We start from the raw sequence: 25,000 nt of genomic DNA, 5'->3' as shown, positions 1-25,000 counted from the left end.
ACAGTGCAGAAGTAATTTCATCGGGTTACATAATAATACGTTACAGTGTTTTAATAAGTACATTTTGCTACTGTGTGTGTAAGGATGGTGTTGGTAAATTCGTCGTGCTAATTAAAGCTTACAACACACTCTCTCTTCCATATCAATTATTTAATATATGTCCATATATATGTATGTATATATATATATATATATATATATATATATATATATATATATATATATATATATATATATATATATATATATATATATATATGTATATATATATATATATATATACATATATACAGTATTTCACAGAAGCATGTACACACCTAAAGTTTTTCAGTAAAATTGCCATTACTCTGATAATATCGAAAGAAAGCAAACGAAATTTGCACTGAGTAAAATATAGTATACATGCAAACATTAAACAATTTTGAAACACAAAGCAATAAACATTTTCAGAGATATGAACGAAATATTAATTTTCAAACGTTACAAGAATATGTACACCCTGAAGGAAATTTGCTATATTCAGTATTTTATCCACTATTTTTACTAAATTCAGACATTGGTGATAATTCCAATTCTAATAAATTATTTCTCCTGGCATTTTTGCACCGGTCCCTGTTATTGCATCTGCAGGAATTCTGATTTGTGTACCGTGGTGAAAATCTTCATTGAGATTTAAATGGCACCAAAAGGAAAAGAATTGTTTGAAGATTTGAAGAAAATTATTTTTTATTTACACAAGAATGGTTTAGGATACAAGTTAATTAGCAAATGAATACATATTAGCGTAAACACAGTTGCCAAAGGAACTCAGAAGTACAAAGCTACTGGACGGCTGGACAATAAACAACGTCAAGTTCGTCCTTCTATTTTAACTGCGCGTGATATTCGCCATATCCAATGTTGTTTGAGGAGCAACAGGCGCGTACCGCTTCATCTTTGGCTCAAGAAGAAGTGTCTTCTCTTATTGGAAGGAATGTATCTACTCAAACAGTTTGCCGAAGTTTGAACTCGTGTCGTCTTCCTCGCAAAAAGCCTCTCCTCACTACCAGGCATAAATTTAGTCATCTTTCTTTTGCCGAAACCTATGTGGGGAAAGGAAAGAGTTTTGGAATAAAATTCTATTGACGAGACTAAAATCAACATGTTTGCCACTTGCACGTTAATTTCACGAGCAAGCTGTTCCGTTGATCGGATCAACTGGAACCCTCGTCGTCGTAACCGACGGAGTGCCAATATATATATATATATATATATATATATATATATATATATTGTAGTTCTTTATTTCTTTACCATGAATTTTTTTATTAGTATGCATTATCTAAAAAGTATAATAATATATAAACGAAATTGTTACAAACACACATATGGACGCACATACTTACATATAAGCACGAACACATAAGTGCGTGCACACATACGAGCTTGCACACACTCACATGCTCATACCGAACAGTTTCGAAACAACGCCAAAACAACGCCAAAACAACGCCAGATCATATATTCAAAATAAATGGAAGTGGAGAGACAAGTTACTGAAGATATTGCAAGAGTGCAATGAAATAATTTAACAAAAAACTATATAAATTAATGAAGGACTGAACCAGTGCGTGTGTTTATTACCGGCATAATGCCTCTCCCAAGATTTAATTGTATTTCTCTCAACACACGTATCCACATCAAGAATCTTGTACACGAAATACACATACGAAATATTTTATATATTTTCCCAATATTTCCCAATAACTTGTATCACTCATTGCTACATTAATGTCTTAACCGCTTTAAACGTATTCACTCTTCTTTTCAACCAAACGCGACTGCTGTTATTCTTACCCAACCAACTTATTCTCCTCACACCCTCTCCTTTCTTCCTTTATTTCTTTCTTATCTTCTGCACTTATTTTTATCTCCCGTTGATCATTAAGGATGTCTTTGAAGATTCTCTAGAAATGCCCATCCTAGTTGATTTATGATACTCCGTACAATGATTCGCAGTTTTAATACTATCTTACATCCTCGACCAGATAAATGTCTGAATATACAAACTAATTAATAAATCCAACTTCAAAAAATGATCTAATCAATTGTTACACACTAAAACCGCCATCTTTACCTTTTCTTTTGTCATGTTTGAAGCAAATTCTACCTACAAGCGTATAAATCCTTCCACCGACCATCAAATAAATTACAAACTAGAAGATAGACTGACTAATCCGCTTAGTAACTTCCACACCGCCACACTTCAAACGCTAGTGAAAACCTTTGAAAACCTTTTGTGTTAACAACGTATCCAATTACGATATTACAATCCTTATTTATTCGTTAACGGATTTCTCTTAAGAAATTTATGTATACATATGGGACAAAGTAGTTATTTTCATGCATAAAAATGATAGTGATACTTGATTTTGCTATTGTTGTTTCCAGTCAACAAAATAAAACGTCAAAACACGTGACAGTCTATAATGTGTATATTTAAGTGTGTGTGTGTGTATGCACACATATACATATCTGATATATATATATATATATTCTTTCTGTGTTCCTTTCTGTGGAAGAGCATACGCTCGAAACGTTAAAGACTTTTTCAATTCCCGAGTATTATACTAATACATCTGTTTGTTTTCTACACCACCTGTTTTCGTCTGTTGTTTTTTTTATGAATTCTCCTTATATATATATATTTGAAAGAAAATTATTCCACACGAGTAAAAATATAATAAAAAGAAGCTGAAAATCCACTGGGAGTTTTTTATAGATGATTTATCTTTAAAGACTCAACTGGTTTCACAGATTTTTCTTATTCCCAATATGTGAGTGACATAGAAAGATGTGCGCTATGCGGCAACTGTCTTGCTTCTAAGTGGAGTTCGAAAGTACCCTTGTTTTTAAGGAGAGAACCTGACTCAGTTTAATATCTGCTAGGGGTGTCATTTGTTTGAAAGAGGATGATCACGTGATTATATTTAGAAATTTTTATAAGTTCAATGTTACATACGTTGTTAATATCACGTGACAATAGTTTTGCGACTCCAGGTCATCAGTGTCATTCGGGCTCATTATAGGTTTCGCATAAGAATTTCACGTTTTGCTGCAGTACTTCTAACCCCAAATAGCTTATTTTTTTATATATAACACTATGTCTTTCTCCATTGCTAAGTTAAGAGTAAAAATAAAGCGCCCTGAGAAACACAACTGACCTTTACACACAGACGCACAGAATAACAGCAATCAAATAACGTTTTCAGAAAAGAAATCAACCAGCTTGATGTCTTAACCGCTTAATTCACTGTTCCATATTTGTGAACAGTGAATATGGAACAGTGAATGCATGCAAGATTTTTCACAAGTTCAAAATGTGACTTTGCTTTTGTTATGTCCATTTCAGTGATGGAGATTTGTATGGTTGTTAGAAACCAGCAGCTCACTTGCAGGAACACTTCAAATAATTAACAGAAAAGAACACATATGCACACATACGTAAATACATAGGAATGGCTGTGTGGTAAGTAGCTTGCTTACGAACCACGTGGTTCTGGATTCAGTCCCATTGCGTGGCACCTTGGGCAAGTGTCTTTTACTATAGCCTCGGGCCTACCAAAGCCTTGTGAGTGGATTTGGAAGACGGAAACTGAAAGAAGCCCGTCGTGTATATATATATATATATATATATATATATATATATATATATATTTATTTATTTATGTATGTATGTGTGTGTATATGTTTGTGTGTTTGTGTTTGTCCCTCCAACATCGCTTGAGACAACCGATGCTGGTGTGTTTACGTCCCCGTAACTTAGCGGTTCGGCAAAAGAGACCGATAGAATAAGTTCTAGGCTTACAAAGAATAACTCCTGTGATCGATTTGCTCGACTAAAGGCGTTGCTCCAGCATGACCACAGTCAAATGACTGAAACAAGTAAAAGAGTAAAAGAGGATACATGCATACATAGATGCATGCATTATATACATTACATCTGTTTGTAGAAAATTATGACTCAATGACAATAGAATTTTACAGGAAAAATTCAAAGAAACACGTTGCGTGCTTGCGTGTGTGTTCCAGTGCCGCCGTTTGTGTGTCAGTCTTTTAGTTTCATCTATCTCTTATGCTATTTTACAACAGTTTGGACAAACAGTCGCAAGTACTAATGAAACATTTTCCCAATAAATCAAGAATGAGATTTCTATTTTGGTTGCGTATGATTAGTACTAATTTATCGACCATTTGTCACCATGGTTATCCATATCAACAAAACGTTATAAAATCCTTTGTTGATTGAACAATGGATCATTTGTATTAAGATCGCATCTACTTTCTTTTTATATGTAAAACACTCACAAGAATAAACATCAACCAAAACAAGATTTCATAAATTTCCGTAGCTTCCTCACTTACAAAATTACAATTAAGATTTTGAATAGAATTAACATTGTGTGAGCAATTTAATTTAAAAAATTGAATGTTTAAGTAACTCTAATTCCAATTTCCTTGGCAGTCAAAAGCGCAGACGTAACTGTGTGGTTAAGAAGTTCGCTTTGCAACCACATGCCTTCGGATCCAATCCCTCTGGCCATCATTGTATCAAGTGTCTGCTATTGCAGTTCGGGGCCGACCAAGAAGACCCGTTCTCTCTCTCTCTCTCTCTCTCTCTCTCTCTCTCTCTCTCTCTCTCTATCTCTATCTCTATCTCTCTCTCTCTCTCTCTCTCTCTCTCATATATATATATGTGCACGCATAAATTCAGACACACACAAACATATATATACAATGTAACTAGGCATTAGAGATTGCTTATATAATTTTTATTATCACTGAAGTCACGACGAAAACATATTTTAAACAGACAACACTAATGGGGACCCTTTATTTTCTTATTGTCTTATTTCTTATTACTTCTTTTCCAGATGGCCTGTCGCTTGATTTTTCAGGAGCGAGCTAAGATAGCAGCACGCTATGTGAAGTGTGGAATTCCATTGTTTTGGTTCAGAGATGGTTCAGAGATGCATGGAAAGGTAAGCATGTCCAGAGGCAATAAAAAATTGTCATCCAAAGCCGATGACCACGGGTTCTGTGAATGATGCAAGAAGAAGCGGCCGTCCAACCATATCCCGATCAGCGGAGAGCGTGGTAGCAGTGCAGGAAATGTTTAACCACAACCCGCAAAAATCAACAGGTCAAGCAGCTCGTGAAAGTAGACTAACAAGACACACAATACGGACGGTGTTGCATAAAGAATTGAATTTTCGTCCGTGAAAAGCCCATTACGTGGAAGAGCTAAACCCGAAGATTGTGAGCGCAGAAGTCCAGATCTCACATCATATCATTTTTACCTGTGGGGTTACACAAAAGAGGTGTACTAGAGAAAACCTCGCACACTAGACGACTTGGAGACACGGATACAGATTTTCAATGATATCTCAGGAGACGTCCTTCAGAAGGTTCACTACATCCCAGGCCGTTTGAGGAAACGGATTGACGCCACCGGTGCTTACGTTAAAATATGAAGCTTTACTTTCATTTTCCCATGTAATAAAGAACATGTATAATTTGTTTCAATAAATTTGTAAAAGGAATTTGGCTTTTATTACCAATTTTTAATGCATACTTACTTTTCACCCACCCTGTATATATGTATGTGTGTATTTATGTATGTATGTATTTATGTTATATATGTATATATATATATATATATATATATATATATATATATATATATATATATATATATACTCATATTTTAAGTTCTAATTTCCTGTTTGTATGGACAAACCTATATAACCTCTATATATATTTATATGTGCGTATTTATATAGATGTATGCACGAAACTTTCAAGAATAAGCACTAGGGTCGACCTGCTTGTGTAAACCCTAGAAGACCATGCCCCATCCTGGCGACTGTCCCGTGACTAAAACAGGTAAAAAAATAAACATCCTATAAATACGCATTGTATTTTATTTATACGTTGAAAAGTGTAATGCAGGCAGGGGTGTTGTTTTCGAAAAGGTATACAATGTTTGCATCTAATTAATCCTTGTCACGGGAAGTTATATATATTGGATGTCATTTGATTCTTTAATAAATGTTTAATACTCCATACGTTCTTGTTTCTGTCATTAACAGATATATCAATTTGATAGAAATGACATTAATCCAACAATACGCGCTGTCATTTACCTTGTAGGTGACTGACTTTATGTAGCATTACTTAATATGTTCAGCAAGCTTCTTTTTTAATTAGAATAAGTCGCCTATTCTGATTATAGTGCTATAGTATTTTAAAATAAAATGTAACCAATGAACATTCACCCATGTATGTATGTTCTCATCCGTTTTAAATTATTTTGATTCTTCCTTTGAGAAAGAAGCTGCTTTCTCATAAAGACACAAACTTCCGTCATTGCAATTCAGATAACAAAAACAATATCATATGTTAAACTTAAGAAGAGTCTTGCATGATTTTACTGTTCCACTTACATATTGTATTTATAATGAGCAAGTTAATCGGTTGATTTGTTTTTCTGGAAACCCTAGCTTATCAAAATTGTTACATAGGCATTTACTCAAAAAACTAAAGGTAACAATTATTATTGATATATAAATGAAAATTTATAATCTGGATATAGACGCAGTTGTCCAAAGTTATCCTCATGTGTATGTATAAATTTATGTATTTTTCTATGAAATCTGTTTATGTTCTTCGTGGAGCTCAAGCCAACCAATAACAAAATGACAAGACTGAGTTTGACGTTGTTTGTAAATATATGACACAATGAAATTTTATTAGACATTCGAAAGATTCTCCATCCGAGATTCTTTGAATGAATATATGTGCACACTTGGTTCTGTGTATCGCCATAGGCAAATACAAAAAAGTAATCATGCACACACACACACACACACACACACACACACACACACATATTTACACATGCAGATATACATATGCACACACACTAGCACACACACATAAGCAACAAAATACTAATAGGACTTGATCACACAGAATCTAATTGCAGGGGAATACATGCATATATCTACATATATGCACAAAGTTATTCAACCTACATATTGCCAAAATCCTACTTTATTCACAAAACAAACAAAATACGTGTGTCAATTACTACGGCACTGCGTCGGTTACGGCGGCGAGGGTTCCAGTTCATCCAATCAACGGAACAGCCTGCTCGTGAAATTAACGTGCAAGTAGCTGAGCACTCCACAGACACGTGTACCATTAACATAGTTTTTGAGGAGATTTAACGTGACACAGAGCGTCATAAGGCTGGCTCTTTGAAATACAAGTACAACAGAAACAGAAAGAAAGAGTGAGAGAAAGTTGTGGTGAAAGAGTACAGCAGGGTTTGCCACCGACCCCTGCCGGAGCTTCGTGGAGCTTTCAGTGTTTTCGCTTAATAAACACTCACAACGCCCGGTCTGGGAATCGAAACCACGATCTTATGATCACGAATCCGCTGCCCTAACCACTGGGCCATTGCACCTCCACTGTGTCAATTACGAATATAAGAAATAGGCGCAAGCGGTGGAAGCAGGTAGAAGACAATACAGAGAAGCATTTAACCTTCGTCAGTTATCTCGCCAAGGTAGCTGATAGTTTTGACGGCATGAGTAGCATTAGCAAGCCATTAGATACGGTTGTTAGGGCATTTCATGGAGAAATGGTCCTACTATACAAAATCTACTGCTTATCTTCTCTGTGACTTTTCGTACTCAACTTCCCATCTTCTAATTCCGCTCTACCTACAAAATCCTCATTTCACCTTCTATTCCCCAAATAAGATGACGAATCGCTCTACTCTCCGCTTAAAGATATCGTCTAACTATTTCACCCTGTTTTAATTTTTCTGCCACTTGTGGCATATTTGTATTGTGTTTATTTGTCTCGTTTATTTAAATTATAACATTATAAAATATGTTATTATTTAAATTATAACATTATAAAATATGTTATTATTTAAATTATAACATTATAAAATATAATGTTATTATTTAAATTATAACATTATAAAATATAATGTTATTATTTAAATTATAACATTATAAAATATAATGTTATTATTTAAATTATAACATTATAAAATATAATGTTATTATTTAAATTATAACATTATAAAATTTAATGTTATATTTTATGCAATAAACAGATTTATACAAGTCTATATTTAAGAGATGAGGAATTATGTACATTATTTACAATTGACGGATATTTGTCCTCATCTTGTTTGTTGTTAACACAACGTTTCGGCTGATATACCCTCCAGCCTTCAGATGTCTTGGGGAAATTTTAAACCTGGGTTCTCATTCCTAAGGTATTTTTCGATGCTGTTATTATTATTCAGGTCACTGCCTGGAATCGAACTCGAAATCTTGGGGATAGTAGCCCGTGCTCTTAACCACTACGCCACATGGCGTAGTGGTTAAAAGCGCGGGCTACTAACTCCAAGATTCCGAGTTCGATTCCAAGCAGTGACCTGAAAAATAATAATAATAATAATAATAATAATAATAATAATAACAACAACAACATCAAAGAAATACCGTAAGAATGAGAACCCAGGTTCGAAATTTCCCCAAGACACCTGATGAAGGCTGGAGGGTGTATCAGCCGAAACGTTGTGTTAACAACAAGATGAGGACAAATATCCGTCAAATATAAATAATGTAAATAATATAAACAGATTTATGCTTTCTTTTTTACTCTTTTCAGCCATTAAACCGCAGTCATGCTGTGGCAATGCCTTGAAGAGATTTTACTCGGACGAATAAAATCCAGTGCTCTTTGTATAAATAATAAAAATTTGTATGAATAAAAAGCCAGTGCTTTTTGTAAGCTTAGTACTTATTCTATTGATCTCATTTTCCAAACCGCTGCTTTACAGAGACGTAAAAAAATCAACACCAGTTATCAAGCAGTGATGGGAGACACACACACATACATATATAAACACACGACAGGCTTCTTTCAGTTTCCGTCTACCGAATCCACTCGCAAGGCATTAGTCAGCCTGTGGCTGTTTTAGGAGACACTTGCCCTAGGCACCATGCAGTCGTACTGAACCTGGAACCATGTCGCTGGGAGGCAAATTTCTTGCCAAACAGCCATACCTGCGATATATTTCATTTCATCGCATGACCTATATTTTCCGTTTTCCTTGCCATAATCACAATTTTCTGTAATTCTTTAACATATCATTGCTTTTTATCTCCGTTCAGGTAATTAAGTTTCCACAATATATTCCACCCGTTTCTTTGTTTTTTGGTCTGGTCCCACGGTTTAACATACTCCTATTTTAGCAGCTATATCTCAAAACGTCAAAACTGACAGAATCTTTCATGGGATATCTGATGAGGGTTGAATATTCGCTTATTTTGCCTCGTTCATTCTCTTTGAGCTTGTGCCCATTACTTACATTCATGAACGCTGATGCGCACAGTAAAATATTCTAAAACATTGTGTTCGTTTACACAGATATAGACACAAAATTACATGCACACATTTAATTTGTGTGTACGTGTTTTATCGATGTATCATATTATATGTGTGTGTGTTTTCTCTCTCTTCTATCTTTTCTCTTTTCAAAAAATTGTTTCTCACAGCGTTCACTATTTTCCTCTCGTTTTAGTCTAACGACCCTCCATGTTAGTTTTCGTTCAGTTTCCTTGTATGTCTCTAGTGTCATTTTTTTGTTCCCAGCTTTGACCCCCCCCCCCCCCATAAATCCTAAATTTTATTTTAGAATTTATAAGAGCAGCTGTCTTTGAAGACTCATATTGTCATTGAATACTCGAAATGAGGAGTAGATAGACAGCCGACAACTGATGAAGGTTCTTTTGTATGTGTTTACTTGTCCTGTCTTCCATTATTTTTTAGTTTTTCACGTATTTCACTCATTTTTCCCCCGTTTGTTTACGTATTTCATGTTATTTGTATTATTTGCATTATTATTATTATTGTTATTATTATTATTATTATTATTATTATACATACACTTGTATGTGTGTGTGAGAGAGAAAGATGGCGGAAAAGCATTAAAATCGAATGACTTAACATGATTTATGAACGTTGAACGACACAGCGGTTAAGATCACGGAACATAAAATATATATATATTTAGGCTCTACTCTATACATAAATGTATTGATTGCTTAGTAGTAATAGTATTCCCAAATGTTCATTTATGAAAGTTAAAATATAAAATATAAAACATTCGGTATTTAAGCATTATTAATATTTTGACAAATAATAGATGTTTTGGGCCCAGAAGCTCAATAATGTTTCTTTTAATGTGATATCATTAACCATACAAATGTCTATTAATCTTTTTGGTTCTGTACCTTAAATTACTCGTAGATTATTAATATTTATTTATGCTGAAAATTTCAAATGTATCCTCGAGCCACTGAGTTTCATAACACGTAAAAATAAAGCTGTAGTTTTTTGTTCTTGTTGTAACCAAACAAACCGTCAATCAGATAATATAGCCTGAATATACCTTGTCTCTTTTCATAGCAAGGAAGCCTGAGATGTACCTCGTTGCAAATTCATTTCTGTACCAGATATATTGTGGAGGCGCGTAGTTTAGTGGTTAGAGTGTTAAATTGGATTCCTGATCCGGGCGAGGCGTTGTGTTCTTGAGCAAAACACTTTATTTCAGTTGCTCCAGTCCTCTCAGCGGGTAAAAATATGTAATCCTGGGACGGACCGGTACCCAATCCAGGGGGTGGAATACATACGCCATGCAAACCAGGAAACCAGCCCTTTGACTCGGGAAGGAACTTAACTTACACCGGATATATTTTGTAAATTGTCATAAGCTGCAAATTGACATAAAATCGCCTTTCTCTTCAATTACCCCTCATCAATGTAGAACTATTTCAGTTCATACATATATTACACATATCGAAGATAACAGCCTATTAGTTCAGCAATTATGTTCTCTATAATAAAATCATTGGTTCGATTCCAAGTTTAGCAGGGGGGGGGGGTTCTTTGAGCAAACTACCTTTCTTCATTTTACTGAAGACGACTCAGCTGTTAAAAATGCTTATTAAAACTTACAGTCGGTTAGAATTGATTTTCCAAGTCATCGTAACGAGTCAGCCGTACGACCAGAAACCAAGAAGCATGAAGAGAAATAAGTCCAGCTATAGAGTAGTATATACTATCAGCACTCTTTATTACATATACATCGAATTAAGTCCTATGGTTCGACACAATGGTCAAGTGTCTCTCATAGGCGCAGGCATGGCAGTCTGGTTAAGAACCTCGCTCAACAACTAGGTGGTTTTGTGTTCAATATATATAAATATAAAGAGATACACACACACATACACACACACACACACACACACATTATATATATATATATATATATATATATATATATATAATACAGAATTGGACAAGAACGCAAAACATCCAGACCGTTAGGTGATACAAGAAAGGGACAAAACATCCAGATAGACGATACAAAGAAAACACGGACAGGTCATTCGGAGTTTTCTCTCTTCGGTCGAGATCCAGATTATCTTTGCAATTTCGGCTGGTTATTCTCGATATTGTTCCAATCTGTCCAGCCCCAAGGAAAAACTAAGCTAAGAGCATTAGATTTCCTTGGAAGAAAGCAGCGAATGTATACAAAAACAAGGACGGAAAAAAACGAACAATGTTACACAAATACAGTAGTATATTTACGTTAGTTTCGATGATTTGACATTAAAATCTCAAAACAACTCAACGAAGAAAATTCTAGTAAAATATCTGACAAGTACATGGACTTCCTACTATACATAAGGGCTTGTAGGTTGGGGTTTAGGAGTAAGGGGTTAAAGTTGAAACACGAAATATCTACATGTTAGACTTATCTCCTTTGCTTCTATTTCACAAACCACCATACGATTGCTGCTTGAAATTTTACTGTGTAAGTCATTAAAACTCTTAAAATATGTGAAGCAATGAAGATTATAAATTATATTTGATATAATAGCTTCAATGTTTTAATTTGTAGTTAGTCTGGCTTCAGTTATTACCATTTTATTCTGAGAATAGTTTTCTAGTTGTGAGAAAATGAAATGTGTGTCATTCAAGGCTATTGAAAAGAGATACGATAGTGTGAACTTTGTAAGCACAAGGCCCAATAGGGAAATACTGCACAGGTGTATGAAGGTCTTATAGGAAATTGATCTTAATATCGAAGTTATGGCAAAGAGAGGGAGAGCTAAATATCAGATATCGCATCTCTAATTCACATATTTGATAGAAATATTGGCAAGATATATGTCGCAAATATACATGTTCACAGCAAGAGAGAAACCTTTTGAATTGTATGAGGGGGAAAGATAACATGAAAATCTGATGGAATCTTACTTTGAAAAGATTATTCGGATTATAGGTCAGTAGATTGAAGAACATTGGAATAATAATATGCGAAGATTAATCGCCATTTTTATATATGTCGTTGGTGTTCTAGTTGCTGCTGCTGCTGTTGTTGTTATTGTTTAGTCCAAGGTCAGCAAGTAGCAATGTCGTCTAATGTATTCCCACTTTCAGTTGAGTATTACATATTTCTGTCAAATGTAATGTACGCAAGACAACAGTATGCAAGATGTCAGTGCTTCTTTCTTAAGACGGTAGGGTGTAATTTTAAGAGACAATGAGAAACAATCATTTTCATAGGCTCATTTCAATCTATATTGTCCAGCCTGCACTATAGACAATTCCCTTATATTTCAATCGTCAATCGGGCAGTTTTAATCAAACCAAACGTCAGCAGTGTCTTATATACATAACTTCAAGTCCCCTTGAGAATTTGTATTAAACAAAATGTGTTAAATCTTAATAGAATCAGCCATGTTGGTGTTTTAAAAATTTATGAAGCCAAAGAAATATTACTTTCAAATTTTGGCCCAAGGGCAGCAAGTTCAGGAGAATGGGTAAGTTGCCTATATGGATCCCAGTGTTCAACTGTACTTGCGCTATTGATCCCGAAAGAAAGGAAGGCAAAGTCGACCTCGGCGGAATTTGAACTCAGATCCTGAAGATGGGTAAAATGCCGCTAAGCGTTTTCCTGGCGTGCTATCGAGTCCGCCGCCTTGAAGCCTAAGGAATATTACTATTGCAGTGAATTGCAGTATCTGTCGAAGGGTGGAAAGAAAACGATTTGTTTTATTTATGTATCGTTGAGATAATGTGGCCTCTGATCCTGGGGTCAATAAAATAAGAACCGATTGTGTATCAGTGTCCTTTTCTTTGAATACACTCCCCTAAAAATTCATGGCCTTGTAGCTATCTAATAAATCGTTATTGCTAATGCAGTATCGTATACGTGAAGCATTGTATTAATGTTTTCAAATATACCAAGGTCGACTTGGACTTACATCCTCTCAGGATCGATAAAAATACAGTATCAATCAAGTACTAGAATTAATATGATCAATAACACTTCTTATAAGTTTGTGGCTCGCGTTTATGTGAGAAAAATAAGAGACTGTAATTATAAAGGAACGAGTCGATTGGCCGAGTCGATAATTGTCATATCGTACTTACGAGTTCGAACCTTGCCACAATCCATTTTGCTTATCTTGCAGATCGATAGAATAAAGTACCAAAAATCAGCAAATGTAACGCCAATAATTGCGCAGCATATGTTTAGGTGGGAAATCAATACAATAACGGGAAATAGAATAAAAAGGAAAGAAACAGGAAGCCCACATGCTCTTCAGTAGAGAAACACAAAATAGAGAAGAGAGAAGTCAGAAATATATGAATACCAAAGAACTGAATCAACGTTTAGATCTAACACCGAATCACTTGTAACCTCCCTGTAAAAGTAAATACATATCGTGTTCATACGATGTTGGGAGAGACAATGGGCATTATCTTAAGAAATGACAAAATAGGAAGTTAGAGATTATACCCGAGGAATTAAAGCTATAAGTCAAAATGGAAGTGATACGAAAGGTATCAAAAATAGAAATGATATCGCTGTTAGGATTTGTTGTAGGACTATATCTTGACTTACGGCGATAATGTTAATATTTATTTCTGACTAAATAACAAAGATCATATTTTTAGAAGAGGGGTATAACTGATAAAAATGCCCCAAACATATTACTGAAACATTTTTACCGACCTCTGAAACACAAAAACAAAACTCCTTGGTGATTATATGAACCTAGATTGAAAGTAAATTTCTTTATAGAAACGCTCTATTTTTATTCATAGATATTGATTTCTTATAAAATATATATAGCTAATACAAAAACTCAGAGATTACGCGAGCAATTGCATATTGTTGATTCCGCCGGATTAAAAGTTCTTCTCGGGTGTCGAACACATGGAGTATATGTTTGAAGTGTTTGTGGACTGTGAACATTTCATATCATGTGTTTTATGGTTCTAAGTTATCCTTCATTGAAATTTTAATCCTCGTAGATTTTGAACAAACTTAAGGGTTCTTGTTTTCTTGATTTATAATAGTTTTGTTGTATATATTATAACATACATTGGCATTGTGTGATTGTACGTCATAGGAATATTAATTTTGGTAAGGGTAATAATTGTTTATGTGTTTTTAATTTATGGAGATTTTCTTGCATTTATTTATATATATATACTTGTCACGAAATGTGACTAGGGTGTTCGAAAAATATGTATTGTTAGAAAGAAGAGCTAAAATGCAGTACAGCTGTAGGCAAAGCACATAAATTTAAGCATACACTATGCCAATCGGCATTTTACGGACGATTAGACATTTTACGGACATGAGCAAACGCACGCGTCATCTTTGCAAATAAGTTTTAACTTTATATTTCTGATGCGACTCTATCTTTGTATCTTTCTCCCCCTCTCGTTCTTCCTTCTGTTGTTTTTGGCTTCTCCCCGTCACTTCTATATATCTCTCTCTCTTCCTCCCTGTCTCTCGTCGTTCACCTATATTCTACTTCCTCCCCTTTTTTTCTCTCTCTACCACTCTTTCTCCTTATCCCTCGCCGGTCACATGTGTCCGGCTTCTGCCTCGTTTCTTATCTTGGTCACTGCCAATCCAGCACGAACAACTTCTCTCTTCCTTCCAGTTCGTCTCATCACAGCGTTCAGTTTTCACATCTATTTTTTCACGTCTGGCCCTACTAGCCTTTCTTGTTTATTTTCACTGTTTCATTTTCCTGTCATGTTTTCTGTTCGCCACGATATTCCACCACATTACAAATTTAATTTGTTTCCGCGGGAAGAGCCATTCTAACAATGCGTCCTGCCCTAATTCTTCGAAACGCTTAGTTTTAGAATGGTGGCAGTTGACGAAGGAAATGTTCTCCATGTGGCCTGTGTGTTTTCTGTACTCTGTCTATGTTCTCTTTTTTATTTTATCCACGTTTTTTGTGACGTCCTGTACCCAGATATGCATCTATATATATATACATGTAGATGTAGGTATGTAAATACATGTACATATATATACATATATATATATATACATATGTATACATATATATACATATATAGATATATATACATCTATTTACATATACATACATATATTTACATATACATATATAAACATACATATATATATACATATATACATACATATATATACACATATATACATACATACATATATATATATATATATATATATATATATATATATATATATATATATATATATATATATATACATACATATATATACATATATATGTACATATACATACATACATATATATACATGTACATGTACGCGTACACATATCAGCATACACATATCAGCATACACATACACGCACGCTTTCCAGCACATGCACGCACGCACATGCCTCATGCCCATGCACACTTACACAAGCATACATACATGCATACATATACATGTATACTCATACATACATATATGCATATACACACATACCCATGCACACATACCCATACACACATACCCATACATACACACACACATACCCATACATATACACACACACATGCGTATGTGCACGCACGCATACACACTCACGCATACACACGCACACATATACACGCACGCATACACACAAACATACACATACACACACATGCACACATACACATGCAGACGTGCAGATAATTTTTTACAGGACGCTGGCGGGAAAAAAATTTGAATTATAGCATTTGAGAATCGATACTGGATACAATCATCATATTTGTGCTTAAAATGCAAAATTCGCATGAACTCTAAATACTTTAAACGGAGATGAAATTTGTTATAGCAAAAGCAATGCAGTGAGTTTTTGGATAAGAAAAGTTAAAAGAGGTTTTAACTGCCGTTTAATATAGCTATTATATTGCGATAAATTAAATGCAGTTACCTCACAAATGAGATTTATTGCTAAATAATTGATATAATATAAAACACATAAACGCTAAACGGGAAATATATGACAGCAATTATCTGACATTAATTAATATTCAGATGTAGTAGATTTAAATGGCGTTTTTAGTAAAAGAATTCTATTTTCAGAAGCGAGAATCAAAATCCACGAGTTTGCTGATAAACAAATCAGTCAAAGTTTATCATAGAAAGTGGTAAAAAAGCACACACGAAACATTTATTCTCTTCATTTCCAAACTTAAAGGCATATATCATCTCTGAGGTTACGAAATTTCAAAAATGATCAACTAGACGTTTTACATTGCTTTTTTGAATCAATTACACCATACTTTATGTTGAATTTTTATCAGAAGTTTATCATCCTTGATATGTCAGGCTGACATATTTTCTGAATGTACTTATCATCCTCGAAATACCTACCGCCGTATTACTCGTTTTAGAAACAAATTCACTCAACTCGTTTTAAAGTCTCTGCGCATTGGAATATATGTTCCACAATATGAATACAATGTCTACGAGTACACAATTACTTACGTACGCATACAGAAACAGAAATATATACACACACAAGTACACAAACACGCTCATCCCCATACAAACACACACATCTCACACAAATTTTATATAAAAAGATGTTTATATATATATATATATATGAAATGCTTTCTATTTGGTAAATCTTTCGGCAAATGGAAATATTTCTGAAAAAATTTGTAATCTGTAAGATTAAGCGTTTTATACAACGCTATTCAAAAAATATGACCTAAGAGTAACGATGTTCCTTATCTCTTTACCTGTCAAAATCATTTTCATAATATTTCTTTTTTCTAAACGTTACTGCCCTGTTTTCAGACTTAGCCTGTTTCATATATTCTGAGTAACATAGCTTTCCTTTCATAAGCCCCATTTTACTCTCGCGGTTAAAAAAATTGGGTGTCGTTAGCATATATGATGCATAGACGCCAGGGAAATATCTCATGTGTATCACATATAATTTACAGTACCGGCAATTGGTTAAGGTACACATATTCAGAACAGGGATCGTACTGCTTCTCGAAATATACAAAGCTCTCGGGGGAATCTTTCATTTTTATCTTTATTGGGTACTTTTGCTACTTCACACTTATCTTCACTTCTTGGGCTAGTTGTTGAATAGTTATGCGGTGATCCGCCAAAATGGCGGCTTCTACTTTATGGATGGTGTCGTCAGCAATGACGGAATGTGGTCGTCCAGGAATAGGAGCGGTTTCCACTGATGCCCGACAACAAATGCACTGGCGATGCCAGTGCCTGACTACGTTGTATGATAATAACTTCTTTTATCTCATAGAAAGTCTCTTTTGTTTTACGACCTTTCAAGTATAAGAACCTGATCACTGATCTGCATTCAACTGCCTCCATTACAACACCTTAGTCCACTTCAGCATCCGTAAAAGACAAACGAATACTAGTGGACAGCTGAAATTTACAATGTGTCATGAAGAGACATGTATGATTGTACCTGCACAACTTCCGTTTCCTGCACTAGGCGGAAGTTGGTCAGAGGAAATCTTTAATGAACACCCCTTGTATCACCAGCTACTAATATAAACATGTACATTTACAGATTTCCCAATGATAGTTTTATTACGACTAATGACGTTTGATACTTTCCTGACTTTTATAATCTTCCAATGAACCTGGCCCGACAATAAGGATGTCAAATATGATATCAATTATTCATTGAAAATTATTGCAAAATAAAATAAAGGTATATTCGCCATTCATTGACACTGCTTAAAGGGAGAATAAACATCACTGGGTCGTAGTAAATTTAACCTAAGTTTAAAAAGCTCATGCCAGTTCTTATGGTAGTCAATGTTTGTTCACGGATATTCAAGATTGCACGCAAATACAAATATACAAACGTGTGTGTATTTATGTATGTACAGGGTGGCCAGAAGTAGGTTTACAGTTATCACATAAGCATTTGAATTTCGTTTAAAAGATTTTATTACATTTAAATTCCTGCCTTACAAACTGTAAAGGCAGCTTGACAAAATTAACTAAATTCGCATAGGATAATGCTTTCATATTTTTACATAATTACGGTCTAAACCGTTAATATATGAATATGAAAGAGATAGTTGAATAGTTGTAAACCTACTTTTGGGCCATCCTGTAAATGTATAACACATAACCTCCTAAAACTAGATATCAATATCTAAGTGTTATCTGTGTTTAATAAGATTATCTATGGAGAAAAAAAAAACAATATCAAAGTAAGTAGTCTCCACAAACCATGAATCCACAAACGTTTCCACTTTGCTAGAAGGTACATTCACGTATTCTTTTATTCTTTCATTCTTTCACTTGTTTCAGTCATTTGACTGCGGCCATTTATTCGAACAAATCAACCTCAGGACTTACTCTTTCTAAGCCTAGTACTTATTCTTTCGTAACCGCTAAGTTACGAGGACGTAAACACTCCAAAATCGGTTGTCAAGCGATGGTGGGAGAACAAACACAGACACACAATACATCTCTCTCTCTCTCTCTCTCTCTCTCTCTCTAGATAGATAGATAGATAGATAGATAGATAGATAGATAGATAGATAGATAGATAGAGGACGTGCCACGCAGTGGGACTGAAGTCGAAGCCATGTAGTTAGGAAGCAGGCTTCTTACCACATAGCTACTCCTGTGTTTGTGGCTTTGTGTTAGTTTAACTCTTATCTTTAGCAAAAGCAGTGCTACTCAGTACCCTCTGTCAGTCTTGTGACCTCTATTCATTTTGGCTTTAGGTTCTAATTACTGATAAGCCACCCTTTTGAATTTGATATGTGTGTGCGTGTGTGTGAAGATATGTATAAATACACTTACGTAACCTAAGTTGCAGTAATATTTTAAAGAGCATAAAAATTCACGATACGTTGTACGTTCTCTGTCGAATATTCATATATATACAAAGTTATATATAAATATGTTTATATATATAAAATGTCTTCTATTTGGTAAATCTTTCGGCAAATGGAAATATTTCTCAAAAATTTCGTAATTTCTACGATTAAACGTTATATACAAAGCTATTCAAAAATATGAAGGTATTGCGTGACTCGAAAAATCAGCAACCTTAATTATTCTAGTTTCCATTAAGAGAAGCAATTTTCGCAGGTTATGTATAATCAACATTTTCTGTTTACATTTCTTAATTTATAGTTATTTCTCTGTTACATGACACTAATAATATATTTTATATTTCACTTAATTTTCATGATAATCAATTGTCATTAATAAAGATTTACAATATATTCTACAATTGTAATATTCGAAAAGACAACTCAAATATTTTCACTTTTTATTTCTCACGCATATTCCAGAGTACAATGGCCACAATTTCTAAAAGTTTATTGACACAAAAGCTGAATGTCTTTGAGACGCTAAATATTTCTAAATGAATTGCGAATTGGCTTTAATGATTTTTAATTGAACTTTTTCTTTATACCCAAGTGGATACTGATATTTTCGAAGATTCTTTTACGTTCCAACATCATGTCGAACGTTTATGTTGCTAAGGTGAACAGATTTTAGACATTAAAACAAAGAAATTCTATCTAAGAGTAACATCTACTTCATTATCAAACCAAGCATCACGAGCTTCTAACAAACGATAAGGAGGAGTTGAATTGTCTTTCTTTGAATTACATTTTCCTGAACTTGATTTCGTCAAATTAAACATTCTTGCACGTTTTCCATTCCAGTACACATAATGTTTTGTCAATGCATCTTTCTTTTAAAAACAGCTTTCCTTCTCCGTTGTACACGGATCTTTTAAATGAAAATAGCAGCACACGCTAATTCCTATTGATTTACTAATCTGCTTTCGATTCTTCCTTCAGGAATAACACCACCACCCCAAACCATACACACAAACACACAAAATACTTGACAAGAAACAAATGAATTCCAAGAAATATTAGTTTCAAATTTTGATACAAGGCCAGCAATTTCGGAAGAGTAGATATGTCAATCATATCGACCTCCAGTGTTCAACTGGTAGATATTTTATCTACCCCGAAATGGTGAAAAGCAAAATAGAACTCGGTGGGTTTTGGACTTGGAATGTAAAGATTAATGAAATGTTAAACAGTGTGCCGGCGTGCTAATGATTGTATCACCTTAATTCAACGAAGTATAATTGGTTGTTGCTAACAAATATATAATTTCTAGTATAGATTTTCTTTAATTTTAAAAATTATTTGGAGAAAGATTTTCTGGTTAAAACAGTTATTTAGATATAATCATAGATTCTGCCTTAAAAGACATTTTCCCAAAATATATATATACGCTATTGATACAGAAACAAACCCGAATTAACATATTTGACTAGTATTTCTATATCCTTTAATGCATTTAAGAAAAGCAAAAAGCCGAGTGTTTGGTGTACGAGCAATAATTCTTTAATGGCGAGATGTGCTGAAATGGTGTCGTGTTAATTGGAGTAATTCATAAAAACTGCTGATTCCCCCCCCCCCACATAGTACAGACGAATAGAAGTATCATCATGCATGGCTATGACATCTGAAAGAATATTAATTTAATTAAATACCCTAAATCCTCGAGTATAGTCCGCCCTTGAGTATAATACGCAGGGGATTTTTAGGGGGCTGTACCTCTGAAAAACTTAAACCTTGTGCATAATACACACCCTTTCTTTAACTTGAGTCAAGGAGGTCTATATAACGTCCTTGGTTTGTAAACATATATACAGTAACGTCCTTTATTATTATTGTATATATAACATTATGCAAACGTGTAGCTTTATTGTGCACTTTACAGAAAATAAAGAAATAACTGAAAAATAAACATTAAGTAAATTTCCTTTACATATTCATCACTATCAGTTACAAGCCCGACATCACAAAATTCATCCGAATAAACATTGCCGGACAGCAAATAGAGACTCGGACATTGCTTAGAAGATATTTTTCATTATTAACCTCTTATATAGTACGCACTAGGGATTTTGACCTTTAATTTTTGGGAAAAAAATGCGGATTATACTCGAGGATTTACGGTACTTCGGTAAAACAGAATTATTTATTTGAAATTAGGTTTATCTATATGAAGGATCGAAAACTACCATTCAAGGAAAATATAACACTTTCTCTCTGAAATTAAAAACTCGGTATGTGTTCTACAAATCATACAATGAATATAGCTTCCATACTGCATTATACTTATAATATTTAATGTAGAGTTTTAGGCAAGAGTTTAAGCACAGATGTCGCTATATTATCTTCAACCGAAACATAGGTATCAGCCGGAGTAGTTTCGATCAACCGTGTGTTAGGGTTTAATCAAAGACTGAATACCTTCTTAAATTTTCTTTGGAGATAAAGGTTATTACTACCGTTACTATTAAGACGTTAAAGAAAACCAACTAACATTTTTTTGAAGTTTCTTATGCATTCTTGGCAGAATTAAATAATAAAATTCTGACCTGTGTTTCCATAGACAGGTATTGAATTATTGGTGAGATCCCATCACAGGATTGAAACCAGTCCGGCCGTCCTCTCTTTTTTCTGTTCATTAAGACAGTGTATATAGATACAAGATGCCACATCTGCCTATGAAATGTTAGCTCCAAATCTATATATATTAAGAATATACTCTGATATAAAAAAATATTCTATATTCTGTACTTGTAACGCACCAGTAATTTATTAATGAAGATAGAGTAGAAATATTTCCAGACTTTTTTTCCGAGTGAGTTCTGATGACATTTTGAAGAGATTCTTTCTTATTCAATGGTTTTAGTCTGTTCCAGAATAGTAAATGAATTAAACTATAGATTTTCTCTTAACATTTATATAATCTCCTTCTGTCATTCATATATTTAGCTTTTCTAGTCTCATACAGTTTTATATTTAAGAGATGAGGAATTATGTACATTATTTACAATTGACGGATATTTGTCCTCATCTTGTTTGTTGTTAACACAACGTTTCTGCTGATATACCCTCCAGCCTTCATCAGGTGTCTTGGGGAAATTTCGAACCTGGGTTCTCATTCCTAAGGTATTTTTCGATGCTGTTATTATCATTATTATTATTATTCAGGTCACTGCCTGGAATCGAACTCGGAATCTTGCGGTTAGTATCCCGCGCTCTTAACCACTACGCCATATACCCGTAGGGCTTATAAATCTATTATTCTCCTATACTTCCTAAAATACTGGTTCCCATATGCTATTCATATCTATACTCGCTCTGCTTAGGATGTTGTTGTGTCCTAGCATATGTGCTGCTTCTTTTAGTTTCCGTATTTTCCAGTGGTGTTCTCTGTCTATTATTTTAACTTCATCCCACAGGAGGAGGTGGTCTTCATTTTTCCATACATGATCAGCTATACCCGATTTATCAATATCTCCTCATGTCACAGCTTTTCAATGTTCCACTACCCTTATTTTGAGGGGGAGACATGTTCTGCCTTTGTATAACCTACCAAAGCTGCATGGGATGGAGTACACGCAGTTCTTAGTCATATTCTCTTCTATTGGTGGTTTTACTCGAAGGAGATATTTGCGAAGTGTTGTATTACTTTTGAATACTACCCTGGTGTCATATGGGCCGCATATCTTTAGAAGTGAAGAGGAAAGTGTTGCACTTGAGTGAATTTATTGAAAGGTCAGTGAAAGTTGCGATAATACCAAAAGTGGATAGTACTTCTCTAAGTGTAGACTTGTGAGTCGGAAAGAAGGAATTGGAGAGGGCACTTGCTCCTGGTGTTCAGAGAAATTTCAGACAGTGGGGTTCCTCGGTTATCCTTAGAAGTCAACCTGTATCAGGAGGGCTATATCTCTATCACACTCTCCCGCACCTTTTTTAACTTTTGTATAATATGTATATGTCCCTTCCTTTTCATTGTATACCGTGCATATTTACATTTTTTAAATAATTATTTTATCATTTGATTATATGTAAACTCCCGTACACCATGTCTGTCCTTGTATTGTCCCCCTCATCCTTCGATCTGGCGGCAAATAAATGAAATCATTATTATCATTAGTATTATTATTATTATTATTATTATTATTATTATTATTATTATTATTATTATCATTATTGATTATTATTATTATTATTATTATTGATTGAGAAGGCAGTATGTCATCAAAGTGACACTGGGGTACTAATATATGAAGCCCGGTATATACCCATCACGACTACCCGTCTGATAAGGTTACATGCATCACAACCATATGTGCGCCACATGGTGACCTATATCAAAATAAACAGCATATGACCTTGCAGGTGGGACCCAGTTAGAATTTTTTTTTAAAGGCCGAGTAGCCCATCCCTCTCAAAAGCTTCCTGAATAATGGTTATTTAAGGATGTTGAACAAAACACCCATGTTTCCAGAGATAGATTATTCAAACCCCAAAGAATTCCTCTCGACACATGGTTATGATGCTTCCCCACTACTTCTGCTCGTGATCAGAGATGCACATATCGTCAGCCACTAAGTGACATGCTCAACTGGTTATGGTTAAACAACTGACAAGCCAATCTGTGGTATCGAGCAGAATATTTGCTGTAGTCCATCTTTTATACCATAAAAAAACATGTACATGATATCACTTCCAATCAGCTAAGATGCGAAGCCATAAGAGCCACTGCCTGGTATTGCATAAGAGCATGAGGTATTGCTATTATTATTAATAATATTATTAATATTGCTTCATGTCTTTTTCACATCTTCCCATACTTTTATGCAATCTTGCACATTCGTTGTGCTTTTTCTCAAATCATCTAACCCAGCAAGGAAAATAAAAGAATGAGTAAACTTATAAATGCCAGAGGATCCGTAGCAGGAATAACATTTCACATTAAATGCCAATTTCAGTTTGATGTTTCTGTTTTTGGCCAAATCCAACACATTATAACCGAGTCGATCCGAACAAACTTGGGCGGATCATTTATCACTACCAGTGTGATAATAGTCGAATCTAATTATATTTCCACACGAAACCCGGAAAGACACAAATAAACATTGTAATGCATTCTATCATTTCAACTGCCTCATAAATAATAATTCATAGAAGAAGAAAAACATGGGTAAATTGTAATTATGATTATATATTATACTCACAATCAAACTAAGTCGTAAAATATCTGCAATTTTACTCCGAAGATAGATGAAGAATATCTTTCAGTAAACGGAAAAAATCTGGAAAAGAATATGAAATTGATAAGCTTTCAAATAAATATAGAATATCGATATCATACTGAGATATTGAGCTTATTGTAGCCGTATGCTTAAGAAATATTATCGGTACATTCCCATGATTCAAAACATACTTTATTCCGATAAACATCAACACTTTTATATCTCGCGAAAAATAATACCTCACAATTTGGCAAAATTTGTCGGAATATTGATTGGATTCTTCAATCAGTAAACTTACCAATTTTATTGCACTATTTTATCAGATGCAAGGTGCCTGGTAGTTGCCATGTTAGGCGAATTGATAAATGAAAGCTTTCAGGCAACAGATACGTTTCACACAATCTTTCGTTGATCAAAGTTATTTGTTTAAAACCTGTAAGTTTGTAGTAAATACGGAA

The 25,000-nt window shown here is 34.3% G+C and overlaps 1 protein-coding gene across 16 annotated transcripts in view; it reads right to left on the bottom strand.

Annotated features, from left to right (window-relative positions):
- The window catches only part of LOC106875208 (dual specificity calcium/calmodulin-dependent 3',5'-cyclic nucleotide phosphodiesterase 1A), a 1,569,442-nt gene that overhangs the window by 1,187,278 nt on the left and 357,164 nt on the right, over positions 1 to 25,000 (bottom strand). For 13 of the 16 annotated variants that reach the window (XR_016244595.1, XM_089364164.1, XM_089364142.1 and 10 more), the window contains one exon: positions 24,525 to 24,602. The exons of the other annotated variants lie outside the window; for them this stretch is intronic. The gene's annotated coding sequence lies outside the window, so the exon portion shown is untranslated. The remainder of the gene's footprint in view (positions 1 to 24,524; positions 24,603 to 25,000) is intronic. 16 annotated transcript variants of the gene reach the window in all.

Source organism: Octopus bimaculoides, chromosome 1 (genome assembly GCF_046866305.1).
Source record: "Octopus bimaculoides isolate indiv1 chromosome 1, ASM4686630v1, whole genome shotgun sequence".
Taxonomy (NCBI): domain Eukaryota; kingdom Metazoa; phylum Mollusca; class Cephalopoda; order Octopoda; family Octopodidae; genus Octopus; species Octopus bimaculoides.
The sequence above is the reverse complement of the archived record's forward strand: the minus strand, read 5'-3'. Positions and strand labels throughout refer to the sequence as shown.